Consider the following 11,506-nt stretch of genomic DNA (forward strand, 5'->3'; position numbering starts at 1 on the left):
TTTAAATCCAATTCATTTGCAAGTCATGGCATCACCTTCCTGATGTCACGGTCCTCTTCAAGAAGCTCCTATGAATGTTTTTGTGCAGATAGGTCCTTTTCCTCTTCCTCTGATCTCACTGGTATACAGCCCTAGTAGCAGTATCACTGGGTCCGAGAGTACGTACCCTTTAATAACTTCTGGGAGCACAGCTCCAAAATGCTCTTCAGAATGGCTGGGCCGAGTTCACAGCCCCCCAACAATGTGGCACAATTAGCCTTCTAACTGATGTCCTTAACTCAAGTCTCTCCCCACTCCAATCTATCCTCCATTCATCTGCCAAGGTAGGATAAAGAATCATCACTTCTGACACTGCCCCAGCCCCCACCTTCCCACAGGGTGAGGAAAGGGAAAAGATGGGAGAAAGAAAAAGCTAAGTGCTTGATAATTTTTTTAAATGAACCGTAAGTCTGACCATTTCAGCACTATCACCACGCCTGTGAGCTCGAGGAACTCCCAATTACCTGCAGGAACAAATCTAAAATCCTCCTTCTGGCACAGAAAGTCCTTCCAATCTGGTCCCTTTCTGCCTTTCGACAAGAGCTCTCACCTCTGCGCCGTGGAACTCTCAGTCCCTTCACCTCTTGGTTTCTTCAAACCTCAGCTTGCAGGCCACCTTTCTTAGCCCATCCCCTTTACACTGCAATCAATTCAATAAACACCAAGCACCTACTATGCACCAGGCACTGTGCTAAGCATGGGGGATACAAGAAGAGGCAACAGTTCCTACCTCCAAGGAGCTTACAATGCAATGTGGGAAACAACATGTAAACACATATATACAAAGCAAGCTGTGTACAGGATAAATAAAAGATAATCAGCACAGAAAGGCACTAAAATTAAGAGGGTTTAGGGAAGGCTTCTAGTGGAAGGTGGGATTTTAGTTGAGACTTATAGGAAGTCAAAGAAGTAACTAGTCACAACAGAGGAGTGAATGTTCCAGGCACGCAAGCCAGTCAGAAAAAATTCCTAGAGCCAAGAGATGGAGTGTCTCATTCGTGGAACAGCCAGGAAGCCAGTGTCCCCAGATCACAAAGTATATGTTGGGGAGCAAGGTGTAAGAATACTGAAAAGGTAGGAAGGGGCCGTGTTATTAAGGGCTTTGAATGTCAAATGTCAAACAGAGCATTTTGTTTTTGCACCTGGAGGTAACAGGGAGCCATTAGAGTTGAGGAGAGGGGGGTGACATTACATAATGAGACTTTTACTATAAGAAAAATCATTTTAGTGGCTGAATGTAGGATAGAGTGGAGTAGGAAGAGACTGGAGGCAGGCAGGCCCACCAACAGCTACTGTAATAGTCCAGGCATGAAGAGATGGGGGCCTGAACTAGAGTGGGGGGTGGGGGGGCAATGTCAAAGGACACCTTTTATCTATTCTGCATGTATCCTGTATGAACCTAGCCATTAATATACTGTCTCTTCCAGTAGAATGAGCTCTCCTTGTAGGCAGGAGCTTTTTTTTATATGTCCAAAACTTAATACAATGCCTAGCATACTGTCAGGCCTTAATAAATGTCTACTTAATCTCATCTGATCCTCATAAACATCTCATGATGTAAGTGCTATTATTATATTCATTTTCCATAAGGAAACAGCAACTCAGAGAGTTTTAGTGACTTGGCCCAATGTCTGGGACAAGTCAGGTCCTCCAAACTCCAAACCTGTCTACTGTCTACTACATGACCTGGATGCCTCATTAACTGAACTCTCCGATCCATGTCACTGGAGACCCTTACTGCTCTCTCTCCCAGTGTTGTGCTTGTAGAATTTCTGCTAAACCACTAATACATATATACAGAAGTTTTATGTTGTGAATGCTCTGACAAATTTCACAGAAGATGTCACATCTTTTATGTAAAGGTTATATATCAGATACAGTTCTCTCAAGTGTTCATTCTTTTCATGCAAATAAATGTTGAGAGATCTCTTAAATACAAGATTAAAATGTAATTGAGAAATGTTTTATAAAATAAATCACAATGCAATACAACACAGAGGGAGCATCAGATCAGGGCTATAGGCTTTGACAATATTTCATTAGCCCAAATGGAAGGTCATCAAGTCTCCAAAGTTTACAGTCACTTCCTGGGGTTTAGACTTACCTCGGTAACTTACAGGAAACTCCCTCAGAGAGCTTCTTGCTCTTTTCTTCCTAACATATCAAATAAATAATAAAGTTGCTTGTCTCTCCTTTCAGAATTCATCTGACTGACAAGTCCAAGTATTTGTCAAACTGGTGTAAATCACACTTGCTATTAATGAACACCCCTCCCAGTCCCAGATCCAACAGTGCCAGAAAGCACAAGTAACCCCATAGTTCAGTGACACTCTCTAGAGGACCTTGTCTAGGGTACAGTGGACACCCAGCACTCAGGCTTTGTAATGGTGCCACGCTCCTAACAGTGAATAGGTCCCTAAGTGACAGGCATACCAGAGGGATGCAAGACTCCTCCAGGTAGAACCCTCTGGGAGAAGTGGGGTCAGAACACCTGGGTTCAAAGTCCAGCTCTCTCATTTACTACCCATGTGACCTTGAACAAGCCAAGTCATTTCCATGACCCTCCTCTGTAAAATGAGGGATCTGGGCTGAAGAAGAGCCAAGGTTCTTTCCAGCCCTAATCCCATAACGTGACTGTGATCCTGGAGAGCACAGACAACATGAGTGGATTTTACACTGGGCACCCTGCTCTACCTCACGATGGCACGGACCCCAATGACAACCATCTTTGCACTGAGCCTACCAGATCACATTACCATTAAATAATCTTCAAAAGTTTCATGCTTTTATCACTCCCCTTTCAAAGAAATGGATGATTTTTCCTCTTTTTTGACCTTTTAATTTGATTAGTGATAGATTTTGTTTTGACACAGAGACTTAAGAAAAACCCAAACCCCCTCCTCCAAATCACATTCCCTAAAAACAGTTATCAAGTGTTAGTAGAGAAAAGGAATGTGTCCTTTATTACTAGTCATTAGCACTGACCATACAATATTGGCTTATTATTTTCCTAGAGGCAAAAGAGAAAATTTTTAAAAATACACACACACATGTAAGGCATAAAATTCATTGCATTTTTTTCTATCTTTATTAATCAATCATTTGGGTAGCTTCTCAGACAATTGAGGAAGACAGAATAGGTCAGCAAAGGCACACATTCATCTATGTAAGGTTACAGAATTCAGCTGTTTTTAGTAAACAACTGACTACATTTATTGTGCAAACCCTCTGACCCACTGAGTTTGGTGAGCACCCACTATCAAGTTCCCTTTGTGAAACTCCATTTATTTCAACACTGAGTGAATTACAACAGCGAAGGCAAGGTTGTTTCTACATCATACATGCAATGTATTGTCCATTTCCAGAGCAATCTGGGACAATGTTGACCAAAAATCCACAGGCAAATAAAGAGCCAAGCTGCGGCAGCAGTATTAGAGAATAAATAAATGTAGATTCAAATTTCTATCTCCAGTACCTAAGATAAATGTAAAATGAAACAACAAATTTCAGTATCAAGGAATTTTCGGGCTGGTAGAGACCTCAGGAATGAGCTAGCCAAGTCCCATGTTACACATGATGATAACTCCTACTATCCTAAGTGACATGGCCTCTCCTCATGCACCTCCCCATCCTCACCTCCACCCCTCAAAATGCTGGCTGGCTTTCTAGTGGAAGCTAAGATCCTTCAGGGCAGGACTTGCTTTTTTTTTTTTTTAAATGCTAGTTGGCTTCCCTTCAGGATTCTCTCCAGAGGCACTTCTGCATGTAGGCCAATCACTATCTCCTGCAACCTGTGAGCCTTCATAAACATACATGGGGCATCCCAAGTCAAGGTAACCCTGAATACAGGGGCCTTCAAATTTAAGAAGTCAATGTATTCTTGGAAAAAATCTGTGTGTAACTTGAATTTATGTAGATCAAACCATTTTCCAACGGGCATTAATTTAAGAGATTTCTATAATGATTTGCCACCTCCTCTCTCCCCCACCCAATACTACCCCATCACTACCACGGTTGGTCAAATACAAAATAATCAGTAAACTCTATTGTGCTCTGCAAAGGGAACCTTTCATCAAAGGAAGAATCCTTTGTAATAAAGAATTACCCTCCAACCGATCTGCTTGGAAAGCCAAGAATTCACTTATCTCACCAAGTTTATTTCAAAAAGGGTGAAAGAAGATAAGTGTGCTCTCACACAAACAGGTACAGAAATCTTAGGATGATGGGTTTTCTGGACTACTTCAGATATCAACCACCAACATTCTTCCCAATTTCCCATACAAAACACAAATGAAATTTCGCCTCCTGCCCAAATGACACAGACCCATATATTATGTCTCCAGTAACTTGCAATGGGAAGGGCACCCAATAAAGAAGCCATCTATTCTATTCTATCCCCAGGGACCCTATAACATCACAATGCATATGAAACAACTATGCTGAATTTGAACGAGAAGGGAATGCTCTAAATACCTTTTTTTTTTTTAGTAAGGCCTCATGAATGAGGCTAACTTGGAAAAATGACCAAGATACCAGAATGTCCCCATCTGAAACACTGGTTCCCATTCTTAGAAGTCAGCTTCAAAAATGGTGAAACTCTTCTGCCCTGGAGAACTTATTAAAGAGAATATAAAGTGTCACAAGAAGAGAGCGGGAGAGCCCTTCACTGTTCAGGAAGGTTTCCAGAGCTCCAAGTTCAGAAGAGCATTCATTCTTGTAGTTTCTTTCCCCAAGATGTGATACATAAAATGCCCCAATTTCTATCTTTACAAATACATTGTATTCCTTTACTGAGCAGCTGGCATGATGTGCTGCAGGGTTCCTGGAGTTACTGATCATGGGACTTTTCACCATTTTCATTCTCTCTAAAATAACTTTCCCACCCACTTACTACCAGGTCAAGAAAATGTCCCATTGCAGGAAGGCCACAAAAGCAGCCACTCCTCCTCCCCAAATGTTGGGAGCCACCTACAAGCTTCTACCAAGATTCCCACTAAGCACCACACCCTCTCCCAACAAAATCAAGAGGACACCAGGGTTTGACACATCATCCTTTAACCAAATATCCAGGGAAACAAGTGAGGACAACCAAAAGTTATTCATCCTTACCTTTCCCATTCATATAATACTTCTTCCCCAGAACAAGCCCATATTTCAAAGGCCTCCTCCCTTCACAGTAACAGACTACTAAGAGCTAGAAGGGGCTGGAGAGATCATCTGGAACAAGCCCGTTTTACTCGGAGAGAGGACTGGACTAGGCCAACCTTCAACAGCTACTCAATGACAGGACTAGGATTCAAATTCAACATTTCCATTCAAGTGAACAGAGATTTATGAAGGCACCTACTCGATGAATTCAAGGCAATCTATGGTCTCATCTCTCCTCTCCCTCCCCCCACCCGACAGATGGGTGTTTTTCCCAGGGAACCTTCAATCTCTGGCACACTCAAGGCAGAGAGGCAGAGAGACCCCCCCCCAGTGACAGGGGCTGCTGAGGAGGCTGGAGCAGGCAGGAGAGGCCCTGGCTCTGTCCCTCATCTACCGCATGCTCTTGGTCAGCACGCTGCCTGCCCTCTCCCTGGCAAAGGAGTGCGTTGGAATCGATCCCCGCGCTGAGGCCATTTGTCATCTTTGTGTCCCTAATGCACACACAGTGGGCACCTAAGAAGGTCTGCCTATGACTGTCCTCAGGGGTGGGGGAGGGGGAAGAGGGGGAGACAAGCAGGGCCGCCAGCATGCCTCGGGGGGTCTGGTGCCTCTGCCACTCGGAAGCGATTATTACACCTCCCAGGAACCTCCGAACCGCCCGCCCGTCCAGGCCTCGCCTCACACACCTGCCGCCCTCCAAGGGGCCTTCCCTCTGAACGTTCTAGGAGTCTGTGAGGTATCTAGGGTGGGGGCGGGGCCGCGCGGGGCTCAGGACAGAAGACCTGGGTTCCAATCCCGGCCTGCCACCTGTGGGAACCTGAGACAGTCACGGTCCTGCGCGATTCCCCAAGCATGCACTATCCAATGCCACCAACAACCACACAAACATTCCTGCTCTGCGGCTCCTCCGGGCCCTGGCCCAGCCCCCACGGCCGCCCCGGGGCCGAGCCCCTTCCCCAGACCTCCATCTCCTCCCCCCTCGCTAAAATAGAGGGGCCGGACCACTCGACGCCCGGCGCGGCCCGGCCTGCCCCCCTGACCCGGAGGCACCGGACCCTCCGCTGGGCCGGGACACGGCGGCACTCGGGGCTTCGAGGGTCCCTCCCCCTAGCAACGGAGACAGCCCACGGGCGGCCCCGCCCCTCCCCTCTCCCCCAGGCCGGCCCCCCGCAGCCCCCCGCCACTGCGAGGGGTCCTCGCCGGCGGGGCCTCCGCTCCCGCCCCCCGCAGGCCTCAGTTTCCCGGCCCGGCCCTCACTCACCAGGCCCCGGGGGCGGCAGCAGACGCTCGGACGGCGGCGGCAGCAGGGGCGGGGGCGGGGGCAGGGGCAGCAGGACATGGCGGAGCCCTCGGCGGACCGAGGCCTCGGCTCCTCCGCCCCCGGCCAGGGCCCCCTCCCCCTGCCCTCCCTCCTCCTCCTCCTCCTCCTTCTCCTCCTCCTCCTCCGCCCTCGACGCGACGCTCGAGCCGCCGGGCCGCGGGGAGGGGGGCGGCCGGCGCGTGCGTGTCTAGGCCGCGGGCTGCTCCGGCTGCGGCTGAGACCTCGGCTCCAGCTGCGGCTCCGGCTCCGGCTCCGGCTCCGGCACCCGCTCCGGCTCCGGCTGCTCCGCCGCCACCGCTCCGCCTCACCACCACAACAACATGGCGGCGGCAGCCACACAGAGCGCGCCCACGAGACGCCGGGCGGGGGCGCGCGCCGGCGCCAGCGCGAGCCCAGCCGAGCGGAGCCGAGCCCAGCCGAGCCGGGACGGAGGGAGGCCTGAGGCGGGGCCACGGGCGCCACGGACACGCCCCCTCCACCCCCCCCGGCCGGCCGAGAACCTCCCAACGCACTGAGAAAGGGGGAGCGCGCGCTCGCCCCGGAAGGGGCGGGGCCAGGGCGCAACGGATACGCCCCCACCTCGGCCTGCGTCCCGGAGAGCGGGAGAGACGCCTAAACTTTAAGAAACCCCTGGAAGAGGGCGGGGCCCGGAGCTCTCAGGACACGCCCCCCGCCTCAGCTCCTGTCCGAGAGAACCCGAAAGACTGGGCCTTCAGAACACAGGCCACGCCCGCCTCCACAGCTAGGCCCTCCCCCCACGAAAATGGGCTCGAACTCCTAGGGCACGCCCTCCCCTGCACTAGCATAAGAGCCAAAAAAAAAGAGCTCCGAGGCCACACCCCCGGCAGGACCTGGCTCAGGGAGCGGCCAAAGAATCTAAGACAGAACAGTCCCCTCCTCCATGGGCGAGGGGGCGGGCTCATTCTGTGATGGGGTCTTCCTTCACAGATCACATCCCCGCCACTCTTCTGGGGGAGGGCCTGGAGAACCCCCGAAAGAACCACCTAGAATAGACCGGGGAGGGCGTGGCTTCAACTCTTGGGTCACGCCCCTTCGAGGGCCTGGCGAATGCTGAAAGACCCCGCCAAGGGACGGAGCCCAAAAAGAACTCCACCATCGCAGACAGGCTGAGGAGGAGGCGGGGCTTGAGCTCTAAAGCCACGCCCCCTATGGGGTCAAGAAACTGGATGAAGGGCTTCTCAGAGGGCCCCGCCTCCAGTCAGTCAGTCGGCAGGCATTTATTTATTAAGCTCCTGCTCTGTGCCACGCACTGTGCTGACCGCTGGGGATGCCAAAAAAAGGCAAAAAGCAACCCTGTCCCTCCCTGGAAGCCTTCCCCAGCCCCCCAGTTCTAATGCCTTCCCTCTGTTAATGAGTTCCTATTTCTCCTGTGTATAACTTGTTGGTACATATGGCACGCTTGTGGGCCCCCTCCCCCCCCCGCCACATTCGATTGCAAACTCTTTGTCTCTCTTTGTATCTCCAGCGCTTAACACCATGCCCAGAACATAGTAGGTGCTCAATAAATGTTTACTTATTGATTTTTCATCTCAGAGAGCTCGCAGTGTAATGGAGGAAGAGAATCTACAGACAACCTCTGACAGGATAAATTGGAAATGATCAATTGAAGGAAGAGACCGACACGCCTCCCCATCATGCCACCAATCCAATCCAGGACCAGACCAGAAGAACTGGATGCTGAGGGGGCGGGACCTGAGCCTCTCAAACCCCGCCCCAAGAGCCTAAGGGTCTAAGAGGCCACGCCCCCAAGAGGTTCTGGAGAACGCTGAGGGCATTCCTAGCAGGGAGGAGGTGAGGTCTGTGGAGATTAAGCCACACCCCTACAAGGGGCACCCTAAAGACTCGCCCACTCCCTCACTCGGCAGACCCGAAGGGGGCGGGTCCTAAAACTGGAGGCTGAGGGGGAGGAGCCCAGCTCTCCAGGAGGCGGAGCTAGAAGTCTAGGTCACGCCCCCAGGAGGGCCTGGAGAACAGCAGGAACCCCCCAAGAGATGGAAGCTTTTACCTTCAAGGGCGGGGCTTAGAGCTAACAGCATCCCTAGTGGGGGGGAAGGATGGCAGGGCACGCCTCCTAGGGGGCGGAGCCTACGAGCTCAGTAAACCTTGCTACTTTTCTGGGTCCTCTCCAGAGTACTGAGAAGCAAATCCCGGGGGCGCAATTAGATGGGGGGAGGGGCTAGGCTAAGACCCCGCCTTTCCCCCTCCACCCCCCGCTGTTCAGCTTCCTTCTGTGTACTGTCTGGCCCCCAATAGATTGTAAACTCCTTGAGGTTAGGCACGGTCTTCCTCTTACTTTCCTTTGGGAAATATGAATGAAATTGTTTGCCATTATAGGAAAGGGGGAGAGGAGGGAGGGAGGAAATTTGAAACTCAAAAAAATTTTTAAATGAATGTTAAAATTGTCTTTACATGTAATTGAAAAAATAAAATACTACTTATAAAAAGAGAACAAGAAAAAAATGGGGAGAGGGAGGCAACATGGTGCTGGAGTTCAAATCCGGGTTCTAAGGTTGTAACCCCAACCTTAGGACGATGCCTGGCACATAGTAGACATTAAATAAATGCTTACAGACTGACTCCCCTTAAGAGCCCATCCAAGAGTCAATGAGAAAATGGGCCAGGGAATCAGAAAATCAAGGAGAATAGAACAAATTCAAGTTGAAGGGAGAAAGCCAGGGGAGGCAAGAAAATGCAAATGGAGTAGTGGAAATATGAATGTCACCTCCTCCATGAAGCCCTCCTCATTTCTCTCCCACCCCCATCACTATGACTAGAACTGGTAGATCTAGAACCCGACAATTTTAGAACCAGAAAAGATGCCCCATCTTACAGAGGAGTAAACTGAACCCCAGATGGGAGAGATGATTTACTCAAGGCCATAGGATATAAGGACCATCTCATCATCCAACAGTCTTTCAGGGCCCGGGCAGCTTATAAGAATCTAAAGTCACACAGGAGCAGAGCTGAGATTCTCCAAAATCTAATTCCAGTATTCTTTCCCAGTCTACACTGTGCAACCAACTACCTGACAAATGGAGCTGTCCTGCTATCGAAAAGTCTGTCTCGGCGGTTATTTAGGGTAATGGGATGTTTCCAAGTAGAGACTTGATAAGGAAGTGCTGAACTTGGAGTCAAGAAGACAAGAATTCAGTACTAGCTGGGCATTTTACTTCAATGCTATCTGCCTCAGTTTACTCACCTGTAAAAGGGGGATAATAATAGCACTGTCTTCCCAGGGTTGCTGGGAGGATGAAATGAGACAATGTTTGTAAAGTACTTTGGAAACATGAAAGCACCATGTGAATGCTAGCTGTTATGAGTGTTATCATAAGCCGTTGTTGGGAGATCAGAAGGGGCTGATGCTTCAGTCAGGGGGCTGACCACTGCTGAATATTGCAGTAGTGTCTTCCAGCCCTGTTTCTATGGTTCTTCCCCTAAAACACCTTCCAGTCTAATTAGGAAGATAAAACTTTGTCTAGCTCTGGAAATGAGTGCGTCAACCTCATTATCAATGTGTACATCCCTGGGAAGTACACTGCCAAGGAAAGCGAACTTATCCACAGCATTCCAAGGGGCAGCTAGGTGGTACAGTGGATCTTGAGTTAGGAAAACTTGCCTTCCTGAGTTCAAATCTGGCCTCAGACATTTAACTAGTTGTGTGACCCTAGATAAGTCACTCAATCCTGATTGTCTCAGTTTTCCCATCTGTGAGCTAGAGAAGAAAATGGCAAATCAGTATCTTTTCCAAGAAAAAAACTAATATGAAAATATGTTTTACATGATTGCACATATATAACCTATATCAAATTACTTACTGTTATAGGGAGAGGGCAAGGGAGGAAGGAAGGGAGAATATTTGGAAATCAAAAAAAATTTTTAATGAAATGTTAAAAATTGTCTTTACATGTAATTGGAAAAAATAAAGTACAATTGATAAGAGAGAGAGAGGGAGAGAGAGAGAGAGAGAGAGAGAGAGAGAGAGAGAGAGAGAGAGAGAGAGAGAGAGAATGAGGAGAAAGAAGTAACATGGTGCCCAAATCCAAATGCAGGTTCTAATGCAATGTGACTTTTGCCAACCTCTCAGAGCCTCCTTTTTCCTTAACTGTAAAATAAAGGATTTGGACTAGATGGCCTTTGAGGTCCTGAATTCAAATCCTGTCTCAGACCATCAATGTGATTCTGAGCAAGTTACTTAATTTTCCATGCCTCAGTTTCCTCCTCTGTAAGATGGGGGTAATAGCCGCACCTCTGAGTTTACATATGTAAAGGGCTTTGCAAACCTGAAAGTGCTATCTAAATGCTAGCTATCATAGTCATATTTGTTATCCTCAAGTATTTAAGGTCATGTGGAAGAAGAATTAACTTTATTCTGCTTTGTTAAAGAGAAAGGAAGCAAGAACAATGAGTAAAAGGGTCAAAAAGAAGCCGATTTACGTCCACATAAGGGAAAACTGCCGCAGTGTCCTTGGGTAAATCATTTCCCCTCTTTTTGTTGTTGCTCAGTCACGTCTGACTCTTCTTGACCCCACTTGGGGTTCTCTGGGCAGAGAGCCTGGAAGGGTTGGCCATTTCCTTCTCCAGCTCATTTTACAGATGAGGAAACTGAGGCAGACAGGGTGAAGTGACTTGCCCAGGGTCACACAGGTAGGAAGTGTCTGAGGGCAGATTCAAACTCAGATCTTGCTGACTCCAGGCCTGGGTCTAACCACTGAACCACTGAGCTGCTTTCATTTCCCCTTGAGAGGCCTTTTTTCTTCATCTGATGAAGAGGTTGGACTAGAGGATACATAAGACCCCTTCCACCTCTAAATCCTGTAATCCTGAATTCTTCTGTTTATCAAGCTGAAATTTAGGCTCCCCCCGCACCCCAGCTTCCCACGTGATTCTCCCACCGAGAACCTCCCAGAACTCATGGGCTCCCTCATCCCCCATGACATCCTTCAGATAAGTGAAGATAATGGGCTAATAGACTAAGAA

At 48.9% G+C, this 11,506-nt stretch overlaps 1 protein-coding gene across 5 annotated transcripts in view; it reads right to left on the reverse strand.

Annotated features, from left to right (window-relative positions):
* The window catches only part of MTMR3 (myotubularin related protein 3), a 192,521-nt gene extending 185,949 nt beyond the window's left edge, over positions 1-6,572 (reverse strand). For all 5 annotated transcript variants that reach the window (XM_069081504.1, XM_069081506.1, XM_069081505.1 and 2 more), the window contains exon 1: positions 6,449-6,572. The gene's annotated coding sequence lies outside the window, so the exon portion shown is untranslated. The remainder of the gene's footprint in view (positions 1-6,448) is intronic.
* Between the last annotated feature and the right edge of the window lie 4,934 nt (positions 6,573-11,506).

This window comes from Petaurus breviceps, unplaced genomic scaffold (genome assembly GCF_028583685.1).
Source record: "Petaurus breviceps papuanus isolate PSGF00001 unplaced genomic scaffold, PetGlider_PUasm1.0 99, whole genome shotgun sequence".
NCBI classification, from domain to species: domain Eukaryota; kingdom Metazoa; phylum Chordata; class Mammalia; order Diprotodontia; family Petauridae; genus Petaurus; species Petaurus breviceps.